Here is an 11,316-nt window from a genome sequence, read left to right on the forward strand (position 1 = left end):
CTTTTGGCTTCTCCCGGAGCCAGGCCTGTGTTCTAGATATTGCTGCCCAGGGCTGCCAGGCACGACTCTCCTCTCTGGCACATGTAGAAACACCTGAAATGGAAAAAACCCCACTCCCCAAGCACTCCAGATTGCACTAAAGCATAGTGTCTAAGGGTTCAAAGGCCTTCTTCAGTTGGAGGTCAAACTGACCCCCTACAACCTGAGGTTTTGGGAACTCCATAACACCCCCTTTGGGGGTGCTTTGCTCTAGCCCTTCTGCTTCAGGGCCAGCCCCTGTGTTTCTTGGAGTAAATGGTAGCCACCAGCATTTCCAGGACCTTGGAGCTCTGGCTCCAGTTTTGGCTTTCTTGAGTACTGGGTATCACAGACTTATTTCAGGGTTCAGAGGAGTTTGCCATCTACAAGTCTATTTTGGTTTGAGCTACCTCTCAAAGTAGGCACTAACTTTTACCCCATCATGTTAATTATCCTCATGGTAAAACCGTTCATTCACGTTGTAGCATGTGTCAAGCTTTTGGGATGTGTGTGTGTGTGTGTGTGTGTGTGTGTGTGTGTGTGCATGTGTATATCTTTTTAAAATCAAAATGGTGACTTTCCCATGGTACAGATGATCACCAGCACAGTTGAGCTGCCTCTATAAGCCTGTGCTGTCTGCCTTAGCTGCATTATCAACCTGCAGCTTTGGGGTTGGGGTGCTTTTGTTTCTCTGATGCAGAAGGACATTGGAAAACTATCCCACCGCCCTGTGCCCTGACTTCTTCCCTCAAACACACTCTGGATCTCTAAATTTCAATGACGTCGAGGCATAGATCATGCTCCTAATAGGAGCCTAGCAGCCTGCTAGGCTCTGGAAGGCCTTTGAGAGTTTATCGTCTTGTGAGAGGCCAAGGATTGCATGAATAATGAAAGAAATAACAAAGCAGGGCTGGGCTGAAAAGTGTACAAATCCTAAGTGTACAGCTCTGTGAATTATTGCCAAGTGAACACACTCATGTAACCATCTAGCCAGATTAAGGAACAGAACATTACTGCAGCTGGAAGCTTATTAAAGTTCTACCTATGTGGGCGCCTGTTACTAAAACTACTCTACAACGTGATTAGAACTGAGATTTAGTTCTTAATTATGTGGCTACAGAAGTTTATGGATGGAAATGTTCCCATTGGCCGGAAGGGATTTTCTCATGATGGGATTTGAGTGTGGCCTGGGTTGTTCTCCTGAGACTGAACCTTAGAGGACCCAGGCGGGTTGGATGTGTGATGCTCTTGACTTCAGGGAAGGACACATAAGATTCTGGCGTCCTTTAAGAAAGCTGTGGTAAGATAAACATCACTTAAAATTGACCATTTTAACCATTTTATGTGTGCAGTTCTGCAGCGTTAAGTACATTCAGATAGTTGTGCAACCATCACACCATCCATCTCCAGAGCTCTCTTCATATCACAAAACGGAAACTATACCCATTGAACAACAACTCCCTCCTCCCCCTGTCCCCTGATAACCACTATTCTACTCTCTGTCTCTATGAATTTCACTACTCTAGGCACCTCATATAAGTAAAATCATGCGGTATTTGTCTTTTTGTGACTAAATTATTTCACTTAGCATAATGTCCTCGAGGTTCATTCACGTTGTAGCATGTGTCAGAATTCGCCTCCTTTTAAAGGCTGAATGACATTCCATGGCAAGTGTGTATCACATTTCGTTCATTCATTCATCCATAAATGCCTGGGTGGCTTTTACCTTTTGGCTATTGTGAATAATGCTGCTGTGAACATGCCAAATGTCCCTTCGAGATACAGCTTTCAAATCTTTTGGGTGCATACCTGGAAGGGGGATTGTTGGATCATATGGTAATTGTATTTTTAAGTTTTGGGGGAATTGCTGGACTGTTTGCCACCGCAGCTTACCATTCGAGCATTGGTTTGCCTGGCCCATTGCCTCCTGACTGGCCTCCTGGATGACATTAGATGGAGCCTGTCATACAGATCGAGGTGGTGGCAATCGTTAGGGTAGTGGTAGGACTCTGTGCCTATCCTCGGGGTTCTAGAGCCAATAAGCGGCGACAAAACAGTCATGATGGAAACCTAGGGAGTCCAGTGAATAGAGTGGGGTAATTTATTTTGCAAGAAGATAAACTATTCTCTCCTTAATTTGTGGGAGAGTGAGGGCAAGAGAGTTCTTCATAATTAGGTATTCGGAGGCCTAATGCCTGTTCAGTGTATCACTTCCAGATTTTTTTGGTTGGGGGGGGCTTAGGTCTAAGTGTAACAGACGGTGAAACTTTTAAATAGATTACCTCAAAAAACAAGAAGAATAAGAATAGAATGAGGAGAAGAAGAAGAGGAAAAGGAAGAAGAAGAAAGAGGAGGAAGGGGGAAATATCAGCCAATAAAACAACTGTGGAAAGCTCACACTTTTTGCCTGATGGGGATAGTGAGGATAAGGATGCCACTTGAATAAAAAGAGAGTCCTTATACCCAGGGGTGCAGTGCTCTGGGTAAACTTAGTACTGGCTCCTAATGCCAGAAGCACCCAGTATTGAATATCGAGGGGCTTCTTTAGGCAATGTATTTCTGTTTTCTAAATCTTGATGCTTTATTGCTAGAGATAAGCTAGCACTAACATTCATTGGAAGTAGGACCTATACGGGTCACCAGGGTGAGGACCTCTAGGACTATAGAGGGACACATTATTATTGCTAAAACAAAAACAAAAACAAAAAACACTGCTTCTTTTCAATTCCTTACCTTTGGCCTTCTGCCATTTCATCATGGAAAAAAACCTCAGTGAAGTTATATATTGTTTCTTAGATTTAAAAGTTTTGTATGGTTACCATCTAAAGCATATAAAGGGGGGAAACATAAATACTCCACCCAAAAGGGTCATCATTATTTTAATAGTTCATTTTATTTTATTCCAAAACATTCTGTATACATTAAATACTCTCTCACTCTCTCTCTCTCTCTCTCTCTCTCTCTCTCTCTCTCTCTCGGTAGCACAGCTTAGTTTTTACTGCTTCAATCCAAACACCACCAATTATACAAACATACAAATACTACTTGTATGCTAGTCTTTACCATCGTAAACTGCTTTCAAAATATTGCTGAATCTCATCAAAATTAAAGTTGTTCTTATTGTTTCTTAACAGCAAAGAGAGCTGGAGAGATTAAGATACCATATGGTGAAATGGAGTTAAGACAAGAATCTGGGACTTTGAAATAAACTCTAGGTCTGTCAGTCTCTCTCCTCCACCACCATAGGACATGTAGTAAACATTGGAGGGTGGAGAATACCTTACAGAAAGATTTAAAGGAGCTACCAGCTCTCCATCATGATAAAATCTACTGATCTTGATCTGCCTATGGTGTCAATTAAAAAACCCTTTATTTTATACTTGGGGGTACACTGAATTCCATAATAAATAAAATAAGAATTGAGGTTACTGGTATAGGCATAACTTCAATAGAATCATAGAGAAGACAGCTGTTAGCCTGAAAAATACTTTTAGTATGCATGAGTGTATTGGTACCAGATTACTTATAAAGTTGTTTTGTATGTGCCTTGAACTTCTATCCTAGGAGCTTATAAGGAGTAAAATGGAATAGTGTTCTTGGAAAAGTGAGCTGCAGATTCTGTACTTAGGGCAAAATGTCTTTGTCTTCATCTGCCTCTTTACTATAGAGCAATAATTTTATTTTTTTCCTGCTGAGTTTATTTTTCAAGTACGTAAGTTAATTAAGAGCCGTTTGTCTAAAGATACGTTCTTTTCCTTTTCAAGCACACATTGAGAACATGACCATAGAAGTTATGTAGTGGCAGAAATGCCTCTGTGATTTTGGAGGTGAATTTAAAAAAAATTTTTTTTTTTAACCTCACAATAGCTGTACAGAGAATTGTTGATGGTTCGTGTTTTATTTCCTTTTGTTATAAAATTTTCATAGTTTGCAAAAATAAAAGTTATGGGCTGTGTGTCCTTTATTTGCTACTCCCTGTGAGAAAGGTTAAGACAAAGAAAGAAGATTCAATGATGGCCATTGTTGATGAAAGAGAATGCTGCTAGTAGCTGGTAGGTAGAAGAAAGATTACTTCAGTACTATGCTGATTAGGATTAAATTCAGTTGAATTAGAGACAGAAATGACTTTATCTAAGGGTCATGAAACAAGATAAAAATTAATTTGTTTCTCACATAAAAGAAGTTCAGAGTTCCAGTCCAGGGCTGTGTGGCTCCTCTGTGAGGTTTTCAGATACTCAGTTTCCTTCCAACTCATTAGTCTGTCATAATTAGGTTGTAGCTTTTGTCTTTATGGTCCAAGATACCTGTTAGAGCTTCAGTTATCATAACTAAGAAGTTCCTAGAAATTCCACACAATATTTCTGCTTATGTTGCATTGTCCAGAACCTAGTCATGTGGCCACATTTAACTGCAAGGGTGGCTGAGAAATATAGACTTTATTATGGATGTCAATACACTGAACTAAAAATTGAAGTTCTGCTATTGAAAAGAGGGAGAAATGGTTATTGAGAAGGAAAAGCATTCTTGGACAAAGTCCACCCATCTTGCTATCTAATACCCATGTGTACAGTTCTCCACCTTTCTGCTCCTTGGAGTGTGACTGTAAGAATTGGAGCATCAGACCATTTGGATCAGGATGTAAGTTTGGCCAAGAAGGCCCCACACAATAGAACAGTAAGATGCAAGGTACATGAGTCCCTGGCACTATGGAGCTGTGGATAGGCAACCTCTAGATTTGCATGTGAGAGAAAAATACATATCTATTGTGATTAAACCATCTTATTAGAGTTTCGATGGTTACAGCAGATTCTAATCTTAACTGATACAAGCATAAATAAACTTATAAAATAGTGTTATTTTTAAGACTGTATCTTACTTTGCCACCCAGTGTAGGTGGACTGACCATCCACCCATCCATCCTGGCCTACCATGTGACATTAGGTATACAGAGATGACTCAGAAGTAGATCTCACCCAAAGGAACTTTCATTCTAATAAGGGATAAACAAACTGATGCGGTAAAGGGACTCCAATTGCTGTAGTAGAAATCTGTATAAAATAGAGTCCAGAGATTTTTCCTATATTCTCTGCTGCCATCTTTAGACTAGGAAAACAAAAACAAAACTTATGTGTAAATCTGGGATGTTGACCATAGCATATTTTTCTTCATTGTTAATATTACCATGTTAATCACCTGTAATGATTTCTTGGATGTACAAAATTTGAGTATTGGTTTTTGTTCATACTGGGAGGATGATGCCATCAGATTAAATACTAACTTTCCCTGGGAATTTTTCAGTATAATTGGAGCAGAATATTTGTACAAAAATCTAAAGATAGGTTGGTTATTTATAATTGTATTCCAGAGGTAGCAAGTATTTTAGGTGAGAGAAAATGTACTTTTCACATTAAGCTTAGAGTAAGCTGAATCCTTATTTACTTGTTATGGGCTTGATGGCAATCATCATAGCATGTCTGTGTTTCAAACAGTTCTTATATTATTCAGTTTTGCATAGTAAATTCTGTTTTATAGATAAGGAAACTGAAGTTCATAGAGTCTAGGTAATTGGCCCAAGGTCATACTGCTTAAAAATGGTAGAGTCAGAATTTGAATTCAGATCTGGGACTCTTTTTTTGAATTCTATTCAAGTGTTTATAATAACTTTGCTATGGAGACTTAGCCACAAAAGCAGAAGCAGAAGGTTAGCGGAGGCTAAAGAGGAAAAATGTTAAGCTTTTTAAAAGTTTTCTTGCTCAGCTAGGAAAACATTGCTGCAGTTATCAGGTAATTGAAGTGTCAACGTGACACTGTCAGAAAGGCTGGATGAATTTGTTCCTGTTGGCCTATATTTGGCTGTTAAGTGAGCTGCACAATTGCAGTTTTCAGGTTAAGAAACTCTCTGGCAGTCGTGGGAGTTCCTCTTTAGAAGCAACTCTACTAACATGCAAAATCAATGTCACTGAAGTTTTTGCTTATGTTACTGCCTCCGACACTGTTTGATCCTTACATAAAAGAGACATTTGTCATTTGACAGGACTAAGACTGGAAAAGGTTGTGGAGGCTTCCCCCAGCTGTGTTGCACAAATGTCTGCATAGTCTGCCAGCCTAAGTTCCCTGGATAAGTTTTCATTGCAAAGTCTGGGTCAAAGAGAGGCCCTTAACTTCTAACTTGGGTGAATTCTTGCCCTCACTCCTGAGGAGTGTGAAGGACCCATTTGGATCATCTTCCCAGTGTTGGCAATGAGGGAGAAGTCTAGATTTCCCTGGCTTTGTTTTAATTCACTTTCACCTCCGTTTTCTTTTTCTTTCTCCTGCTTCTTGGTCTTCTTCCTGCATGTGACTAGCCCCCAGATCCCTCTTCTTTTGTGACATCCTACCCTTCTATCTTGGCTGCCACCCAACCTCAAAGCTCACACCTTCTAGCACTAGAAATGTGTGTGAGTCACATGGAAATGCTCCCCAATGGTCCTCTAGACTTTCAGCGTCTTAACCCACTAGACTTGAATCAATTGCTGCCCAGACAATTGGAAAGAAATAGCTCAAGCCCAGAATTGAGGAGACCCTTATTTTCTCAGTGACCAGATAGCTTTTTGTTTCCAATTCTGGGACATGCTGTTTCTAGAGACTGGTGTCTTGCACTTATAAGTGCTTATCTGATAGATGACTTGAACAGATCCTAGTGGCCTCGAATTTTAGCTACTCAGAAAGAGATGTCTTTCGTTGTTTGTTGAGAGAGTAATTTTGCTATAATACCTGTCACATCTTTTAGTAACAAAATGATAACAATTTTCATTTTTCTCCCTTTGTGGGTCTTTTAAAAATGTCCTTTCCCTCATTGCCACAGGTATGTTCTTGCATGAGTCTTAGAGTCAGCCAGTCTTCTAGAATGTCCTCAAATCACAAAACTTTTTCCATTTTTGTTGAAAGTATTTCCCTTTTTAAATAGCATTTTGAGCAATATCCCATTAAAAATGTAATGGATATTCATTTCTAGGGAATTAGAAGGTATACAAAACTATAAAGAAAAAAATAAAAATCCTCCATAGTGATGATAAAGTTGCCATGTTTTATCCTATTTCTTTTGCTTAGAGAGTGATAGAGCCTTTGTTTATAATCATACACTTGTTATTGTCACTGAAGAGTGTGGGATTTTGGTAAATATGTTCTGAGAAAGAGAGGAGGGTCTTGGTTTTCTCTGAAGTACGTGACTCTTCTATGAGGGGGCTAACATTTGTCCTTTTTTTTTTGAGTTGGAGTCTCACTCGGTCTCCCAGACTGGAGTGCAGTGGCCGCTCCCGGCCACCGCAGCCTTGACCTGCTGGGCTCCGGCGATCCTTCCACCTCAGCCTTCTAAGTAGCCGGAATTACAGGCATGAGCTACCATGCCTGGCTGATTTTTTGATTTACTGTAGAGATGAGGTCTCGCTGCCCAGGCGGGTCTCGAACCCACGGGCTCAGGCAATCCACTCACCTCAGCCTCCCAAAGGCGCGGGATTACAGGCTGAGCCACCGAGCCTGGCTCCATTTGTCCTTTTTGCTCAGTTGTCTGACGTCAACAGTTTGAGTGGTAAGTATTCTAGGTTGTCATTCTCAGCCATGATGTCTACACTAGATATGGACAGAAATTTGTTAGCTAATAATAGTCAAAGTATAACAATTTTGAATACTTTGTTGATAAATTATAATGTTTTAGACTGAGCTCCTATAATAATGCTGTTCTTAGATTCTTGCATTATCATATACTTTCATGAGTGGGAGAGGAAGGGGCAGGTATTCACTTGGTCCAAGGGCATATCTAGGGGGCCGTATTGGTGTGAATATCATCTGGGGTTGTTTGCTGTGTGACGAGACACAGGTCTGCTGTGGGAGGTCATGCCTCCACTACTCAGGCCTTCCTTCAGAGGTTGGTTGGTTTCCACTGGCAAATGACCTACTGAACCTCTTTAATTAATAGTAAGTAGGAAAAGAGGGTGGCGGTGGAATGTGGAATATGGGGTCTTGCGGGCTTTAATCCTGCTGTAATAATTAGATTTCTGAGGTTGAAACTCAAGTGAGATGCTGCTGCTGCTGCTGCTGCTGCTGATGATGATACTCTTCTTCAAACTGGGCAATTTGTACTTAACTGGAGGACTTTTAAGCATGACCATTCTACATTTTATGTGAACACAGGAGAACCCGATAGTTTCTTACTCTCCACTTTGCAGCTGCAAAGATAGGATGGCTGCCCAGGTGCATGAGGGTGTGAATCACAGCTCTAACATTTTTTTAAAAATTGATATGCAATTATTATATTTATGGTATATCTTTGATATCTGCCTACAATGTGTAATGATCAAGTCGGCATATTTAGTACATCTCTCATCTCAAACATTTATCATTTCTTTGTGTCGGGAACATTTCAAATATTCTCTTTTGAAACATACAGCAAATTATTGTTAACTATAGTCACCCCACTGTGCTATTGAACACTAGAACTTATTCCTTCTAACTATATGATTATACCCATTAACCAACCTTTCACTCCCTCTCTGCTCTATTTCCCAGGCTCGGGCCACCACCATTCTACTCTCTACTTCCATGAGATCAAATGACAGCTTTTGTGTTGATAGGAAAGTCTTGTTCAACCCTCTTCCCGTGGGCCCAGGCAGTTGTCTGTCTAGTCGGCACTATGTCTTGAAGCCTGTTTGTTATCCTGAAGGGAGTAAGCTGAAAATCTCGTATCTGGGCAACTATTTCTTCTACAGTGTTTACCTTTGCCTAATAATATATGGGGAATTATGAGCGGCTAGGTAGAGGACTTGGCTAGAAAGAAATAAAGCTCCAGGTGTTGACTATACTATGTGAATATGGAGACGTGAACCTGAGCAAACCGGGTCTCTGCCCCAGAGAGTAAGGGGGTGGTTGAGGCCTCTGAAACAGGCAGGCAAAGTCTGCATAGTGCAGGGCCCTTGAGCCCACTGCTTGAGGTCCAAGAAGCCGAGAAGGACTCAGAACTGGAGGCCATTGGGAGGTCCTGCAGGCACAGGGAGGTAGGTCTGCACAGACCCCCGGTCTGCAGCTGAGTAACTAAGGCATAGTGGGAAAGCAGAAGCTCCTTTCATTCCAGATCACCCCGAGTAGTCTCTTCCCTGCCTTTGCTGCCACTTGGCTGCTATTTTCCCACCTCTTGCTTCCAACCTCATGACTTTTGCTTCCTTGTGCTTTCTAGGCCTTCTGGCTTCTGCCCACTGCCTCTTTTTTGGATGTCTTGCGGCCTCCATGCTGCCATCCTTGCTGCTTCATCTGCTGCTGCTGGCTGGGACTGACTCTTCCATGATGATCCAACATCTGAGAGAGCTGATTGGCCTTGACTGGTTACGACACATGTACAGGATCCATCTTAGGCAGAATTTTCATGCCCTGACTTGTCAGAAGCCTCTGGCCAGCACCAGATGAGTGGACGGAGGCAGGACACCGTTGATGATGGTGACATTTGAAGGACAACTTGCTCCAGGGGAACCCGTTCCTTGGAGAAAGGCCATGCTCTGTGATAAGGAGGAGTCCTTTGAGCTGGGCAGGTGTGGCCACAAATCTGAGCTGAACTGCTCCATACAATGAAGGAAACAAGATCAGGCTTTCTGGGGGAGTGGGGGGAATACTGCAGGGGCAAAGAGGCTGGGTGCAGGGTTGGAAAGGGCAAAGAGAGAACCTCCTGATCACAGAATGGCTGGAGACATTTTGGAATACATATCATGGATTCTTAGCTTGAGCATGATGTACACCCTTCCTCTTGCCCCTCTCTTTGTGGTGCTTGTTAGTCATTTTGTGGCAGTGGTGTTGAATATGGGGGAGGAGGGGCAACAGGACTCAGCCCGGAAACAGTGTGTGAAGGTGTCGAGCCCAGAAGCAGAGGGCAACGGGGGAGAGTAAATCCCTGTAGTTGGCTGAAATAACAGGGAAGCCTTTGGGCATGCAGAGGCCTAGAATTGGGTGTTTGTGTCCAGGTCATCAAATCTCCCAGGGACTGTGGGGTCCGGCTTACTTATAGACATCATATAAAAGGCAGCAAAGTGGGGGCAAACACCAAAGGCACAGGGCAAATGAACATTTTGTCCAAATAACTAGATGAAATGAGAAGTCAAGAGACCAGAGTGGCGGTCAGCATGCTGGTGCTTTCAAAGTGGACAGACAGACCAAGCCAGGGGGCTTCAGAGCTACTGGGATGTGGGGATGAGGACTTTTATGGAGGGATGGCCTCACCAGGGTGGCAGGCATCTTTTAAGGATGCAGTGATGATTGGCAAAAAAGAAGTAAGAATGACAGAGAGAGAACCAGACACCCCACTTCAACATACCTGGATTCTCTGAATAGAGCCAGCTAGAAGATGTGCTAAAATGCCTAAGAAAAATGTTCTTCAAACCCACTCTCCTGCCTTTCCCTCTCTTTCAGGTCAGCGTTTCACTTCCCTGTTCCCTTGGGCCCTCTGTAACAGGTAGACAGATCCTTGGTGAAGGATTTGTTAAAACCCAGCCTCAACATTTGCCTCGAAAATGAACGAATGAACACTAAGGAAGGAGGCTGCAGAGGGGCTACCTGCCTCCTTTGGGCTTTCATAGGAGTCACACAGCTTAAAAACCCCGCTGCTGATTTGAAAATTTACCTCATGCAGTGGTTGATAATAGAAGCTTTCAGGAGCAAATAAAAAAAGAGGGGGAGGGGAGAGCAAGCAAGTGCTGGGAAATGTATGTGGAGACATGTTCAGATGTCGAAAACCAGGATGATTAAAACTCAGACCACTCATCTTCGCCTGCGTGGCATTCAGATGTCCACACTCACTGTGTTGCCGATGGGGAAAGGAGACTCAAGCTCTCAGTTATCTTGGCATCATTTCCCAAAGGGATCCAGTGAGCAGGTCACCTCTGGTGGTTTGTTTTGAACCAACTATAGGCAGAAATGTGATTCACACAAGATCTGGCTCCTACATTTGTGGTCACCATTTGGCCATTTCTAGGAAAAGAGCTGAATGAGGCTGAAGTTGAAAAAGAACGTGACAAGACATTCTGTCAGACAGGGGAATTCTCCCAAGAGGGAAGCCGTTTCCTTGTCTTTCCCTATCAGCTTTTGCAGTACTGGCTTTCCTCTCACCTGAAGTCTTTCATCAGCTTTGAACCCTTTTCTAGATTCTTGGCTCTGTTAGAATTTTTTTTAGGGACCATGTGGTGGTTCAGATTTTAGTGAAAGTATGTTAGATGGGACCTAGCTTCAATTATGCTGAACTCTAGCCGGGCTCGGTGGCTCAGCCTGTAATCCCGCGCCTTT

The sequence above is a fragment of the Carlito syrichta genome, unplaced genomic scaffold (assembly GCF_000164805.1).
Source record: "Carlito syrichta isolate Samal-C Ts95f unplaced genomic scaffold, Tarsius_syrichta-2.0.1 Scaffold311324, whole genome shotgun sequence".
Taxonomy (NCBI): domain Eukaryota; kingdom Metazoa; phylum Chordata; class Mammalia; order Primates; family Tarsiidae; genus Carlito; species Carlito syrichta.